Here is a 5947-nt window from a genome sequence, read left to right as displayed (position 1 = left end):
CTGATGCTGCTTGGCCTGCTGTGTTCATCCACAAAGTCCCATGTTTTGTTTGTATTTTGTCCTCGGTACATCATTCTTAGCAACAACAGGAAACAATCAAAAATCTCCAGGTCTACAGAGGGTTAAAATCTAACCCAGGGTGCTATACCTGTTGCTGTCTATGTCCAGTGAAAAATAGATAAAAAATATAAAGAAAAAGATGCTTATACCTGACCAAATGGCGACTGGTACATTTTGATGAAGAGTCACTGGTCCCAAAATGTTAACTCTGCTTTTTCTTCAGAGATGCAGCTGGACCTGCTGAGTTTCTCCAGCAGCTTCTGTTCCTGTTTCGGATCTCCGGCATCCGCAGTTGTTTGGTCTATTTATTGAAGTATCAGTGAGACGATTACAAATGGACGCAGCTTGACATTCCCCAGTTTGCCATTTGTTGTTCCCTGCTGAAGTCTCTCTTCAGGTTTGTAGCTGTTCTGTGTTCCTGAAAACTATCTCCACAGAACCACAGAGGAAACAAATTCTGTACTTTCCTTACAGCACTGTGGTTAAACATAATCAAATTTTATTTGGGATGAAGAAATATTGGTTTAACTATGAATGATTTCTCCTCTCTGTGGTTAGCTGCTGTTATATGTAGAACAGTGTGATGTAAAGTGAGGAATTATTGCCAACTGGACTGGCCTTTATTACTGAGCAATTGGCAAGGGGCCCCTTACGTAACTCAAAGAATAACCTTAAATGTCACCTTATTACAATTCTTAGGTCACATTGCAATAGTGTCTTCACACACAGTGGAATACTGTGAAGGGCTCTGACCCTCATGCTGAAAACAATTACAGCAGCAACACTAGGGACGGGCAATTAATGCTGGCCCATATCTCAATACCCATATCCCATGAAGAAATAATTTAAATAAAAAGAAACGAAGATCCTGAGAGGATTTGGCAGGGTGGACGCTTCAAGGATGTCACCTTTTGGAAAGTAGGATACATTTTAAAAATCAGAGGTTTTCTATTTAAGGCAGAGATGTGGTGAAATCAATTTCTCTGGTGAGATTGTTAGTTTTTGGACCTCCCTTCCCCAGTGAATGTTGGATGCAGTTTCAATGGCTGGTATCTTTCCAGCCCCTGTGAAAAGAGACGATGACGAGACAGTTGGAAAAATATGGAATATTTGGCAGAAATTAAATTCTCAATGTCAAGAAAGAAGCCCTATTTTCCAGCAAGGTTTTTGAAGGTAAGATGAGTATCTCACTGGAATGACAGGAGAACTATTTGCATCGAAGTGCGTGTATTTGCATATCTATTACCTAATCTTACCTCATTGATACGTATTTTCCTATTCTCCCACCCACACACACACACACACACACACACACAGGAGAGAAACTAGATTACTGACAATCCCTGGCATGAAACTCAGAGCAGGTACTGGGCAACTCCAGTTCATAGCTTCCTCTTCTCGGCCTCCATCTTGCATAGTGATATCTCAAGGCATTCCCCTTGGGCAGTGGTGACCTACGACCCTCACCATGAAAATTAGATTTAGACTCAGATTTTATAGAATAGAATCCCTACAGTGTGGAAACAGGCCATTTGGCCCAACAAGTCCACACCGCCCCTCCGTAGAGCATCCCACCCTGACTGATTCCCCTACCCCTGCATTTCCCCATGTCTAACCCACCTAACTTCAACATCCCTGGCCACTACAGGCAATTTAGCATGGCCAATCCACCTAGCCTGAACACCTTTGGGACTGTGGGAGGAAACCAGAGCACTTAGAGGAAACCCACACAGACACAGGGAGAATGTGCAAACTCCACACAGACAGTCACCTGAGGGTGAAATTGAACCCAGATCCCTGGCGCTGTGAGGCAGCAGTGCTAACCACTGAGCCACAGTGCCGCCCCTTGTCATGTGTACTCAAGTACTGAAATACAGGAGTACAGTGAAAAGTGTCTAATGTTGCCACACACAATGCATTCTTAGGTACTGAGGTACAAAAAACTCAGGTACAAAATGGTAAAAGCAAGTTAAAAAGTTAAGCATTGCAGATCTCCATATAATGACTAGAAAGAAATAAAGAAGAAACAAGGTAATAGTTAACATTAATGTCCTTCTTAAGATAAAATAGAGAAGTAAAGGAATAAAGTTAAAAGTTCAACAGCCTTTGATGAGTGCTTGCTGGGACCCCAATTTCCTCCACTTAGCTCACTCTCCAGGAGACCTCAGCTGCCTTGGCACTGTTGCAATGGGCATTGGGCACATACAGCCTTTCAGCTTTAACAAGGCTGCGTCTCCAGGCTCCTCACTCACTCTCCTAACGCTCACCCACTTGGCACTTTCTTGAACGTTCACAGCATCTCTGCCTTGCCTCTTTGCGCTTTGCCTCCTTGGACAGAGCTTAGCGGCCTCAGTCCTTTGACCTTGCCTTGCCATTTAATGCGCTCACAAAGCTGGGCAGCTGTTTGGCAGTGATCAGTCAAGGGTGGGCGGGTGAACATGTTGCCTTGTGACACACTTTTACTGCAATGTCACCCTCCATGGTGTGCCAGCAGCTTACACAGCAAACCTCACACTGCATGGGCTTCAGCCAAATCACCTGCTCCCAACACCAAACAGGAGTAATCCTCTCCATGGAGACAGCCTTCAGGGAGTCTCAACACAGTCAGGAAGTGAAGACAGTTCCCCCATAGCAGGCCAGGGACTCGCACACGCTCAGTCAGCAGCTTGAAGTGATCAGGGTGAGGATATGGGTTGCTGTAGAGGGCAGCATCACCACCAGACTGCCCTTGATTAGATGGGGGGAGGACGAGTTTGGGGACAAAAACAAAGTTGCTGGAAAAGCTCAGCAGGTCTGGCAGCATCTGTGGAGGAGAAAACAGAGTTAACGTTTTGGGTCCGGTGACCCTTCCTCAGAACATTCCGCAGAATGATGTTTGGCACGACTAAGCTGTAGGGTGGGGGGTATTCCATCACACTCCTGACTTGTGCCTTGCAGATGATAGCTAAGCTTTGGGGAGTCAGGGGATGAGTTACTCACTGCAGGATTCCTAGCCCCTGATCTGCTCTTGTAGCCACTGTGTTAATGTGGTGAGTCCAGTTGAGTTTCTGGTCAATGATAGTGGGGGATTCAGTGATGGCAACATCATTGAATGTCAAGGGGTGGTGATTGGATTGTCTCTTATTGGTGATGGTCATAGCCTGGCATTTGTGAGACATGAATGTTGCTTATAGCTTATTGAAGGGCATGGTTACTGTGGAAGGCAGGGTTACCACTGCCTTGGCCTCGATGGGGTGGGGGGGAATGGTATCGGAGCAGAACAATAGTTGGCATGACTAAGTTCTTGGGCTGGGACCCAAGCGGTAATGTTTGGAGATGAAGTCAAAATGAGAAGAGTTGTGTGGGAATGTGTGAAAATTCAGTTCTAATGGGTTTGACAGGAAGTACATGGAAGCAAGGAATATGGAGGGTCAAGGGATGCTCTTGATTACCACGTTGGGCCCGCAACACGCTGTATCGAGTATGACCTAAATTGTAATTGTGCAATGGAAATGTGACCATACCAAGAGGAGATGATATGCACAGTGTCTGTCTATGCACACAACCTCTATGTGTGAGTAATCTGAGCCCTTTTCAAGGGCCATTTGTACTAATTAGGCACTTTCAAAGTCCAGGCTGAAATCATCTACAATCATACTACCCTGTATGTGAACGAATACAGTGTACAACTATCTGGGTTACAAATCATTCTTGACCATGTCATTAGCTATTACAGATTGATCTGTCATATGTGTGAAACATTAATAATCACATTCAACCTTAAGGTGCATATGCAGGCCATTACTCACAATCCAAGATCTCATTTATGGCCTTAAAAGTGCTCTGACAAAAGAACATCGAACAGAAATGTTCACTCTCTCAATCGCTCTGCAGATACTTGTTGGACTGCTGAGGGTTTCTGTTTTTATTCCAGAATTCCAGCATCTATTGTATTTTGATTGTACCTTACAGTGTGAACTATAAATCTGGTCCAGGCAGTGACAGCTACATCCCATGGGGGAATAAATTACACTCTCATTAATCACTCTCCATGCACTCATACTGCTTTCAGGACAGAATATTCAACCCTGCCTCTCTTGTAAGTAATCAATCCTGCTCCATATGGCAATCCCAAGCCTAATCCATGACAAGGATTTAATCCTGACCCTAAAGGATTTATTCCTGTTCCGTACAAAGCAGTCAATCTATCTATATGGTGCACTCAATTCTGCTTCTTAAAGTCTTTAATCCTTCTCTATATTAAACATCAGTGCTTCTCCATACTTACTCTAGTCTTGATGCATACATCTTTTTGTATCTGTCCACGTGAGTGCCACTGGCAAACTGAAAGAACTGTGGATGCTGTAAATCAGGAACAAAAACAAAGATGCTGGAAAAGCTCAGCAGGTCTGGCAGCATCTGTGAAGTTAAAAACAGGGTTAACGTCTCGGATCCGGTGATCCAGTGCTTGTTATCCACCCCTTACTGCCTTTTTAGGCTAAAGGTCAACCACAGTACTGCAGGAAATAGCAAGAACTGCAGACGCTGGAAGTCACAGTCAACACGGTGTGGAGCTGGAGGAACACAGCAGAGGAGCAGAAAAGTCAACGTTTCGGGTTGGGACCCAGGAGTCCTGATCCGAAATGTTGACTTTCCTGTTTCTCTGATGCTGCCTGACCTGCTGAGTTCCTCCAGCTCGACACTATGTTGACGCAGATGTAGGTCCTGAAACATTTCCTCCTTAATGTTACAGCTTTTTCTACCTTATCCTTCTCGTTCCAACAAAGTTAATCCTCTTCTAATTTAGATGTTGTACTTCAAATTGCTCCTTTATTTTCTCCATCACTAAGCTAAATCTTCTGATGATCACTCATGTCCAAATGTTCTCTGTCTCATTCATTTACATCAGTTAGGAAGAGTATTCAGTCCTAATGAATCATTCAGTCCTAATCCAATGCAGAATCATCAAGCCTGCTCCATATTTTTTTACTATTCATTCACAGGACGAGGGCATCGCTGGCTGGGCCAGCATTTATTGCCCATCCCAGGGCTCTAAGAGTCAACCACATTGCTGTGGGCCTGGAGTCACAGGGAGGCAGTTTCCTTCCCTAAAGGACATTGGTGAACCAGATGGGTTTTTCCGACAATTGACAATGGATTCATGGTCACCATTAGACTCTTAATTCCAGATATTTTTATTGAATTCAAATTCCACCATCTGCCACGGCAGGATTCGAACCCAGGTCCCCAGAACATTTCCTGGGCCACTGGAGTAACAATCCAGCAATAATACCATTAGGCCATCGTCTCCCATTGAGACTGACATGGACTGATTGTTCAGCTTTAGCCTTTATAAACACTTCAATCCTGCTTGTTATAGAATAATTAATTTGTACGTCAAAGAAACTGAACATAGAATTTGTTTCATATAAAGCACAAATGAGTTTGTCTCCAAGCAACTGGAAAGTTCTGGTCATTTTGCTGTCAGACATTTTGTAAATACAAATAGTACTGTTTGCCCTTGAATATTTACAATACTCCAAACCAATAAGCCCAAATCTGCCACTCTTTTAACATAAAGAAGTTTATGAAATCATGAGGGGCATGGATAGATCTTTTCCCCAGGGTAGGGAAGTCCAAAACCAGAGAGCATACGTTTAAGGTGAGAGGGGAAAGGTTTATTGGGGACCTGAGGGGCAAGTTTTTTATGCAGACGGTGGAGTGTGTATGGAATGAGCGGCCAGAGGAAGTGGTGGAGGCTGGTACAGTTGCAACTTATAAAAGGCATCTGGATGTGTATACGAATAGGAGTTGCAGGCAAAGAGCGTGTAGTGTATTTAGTATGAATATCTTCAGTCCAGCACTGTGCAACTTTGGTACTGTCTTTAGCATTGACCATTCTTAGAAT

The sequence above is a fragment of the Rhincodon typus genome, chromosome 8 (genome assembly GCF_021869965.1).
Source record: "Rhincodon typus isolate 14 chromosome 8, sRhiTyp1.1, whole genome shotgun sequence".
NCBI lineage: Eukaryota > Metazoa > Chordata > Chondrichthyes > Orectolobiformes > Rhincodontidae > Rhincodon > Rhincodon typus.
The sequence above is the reverse complement of the archived record's forward strand: the minus strand, read 5'-3'. Positions refer to the sequence as shown.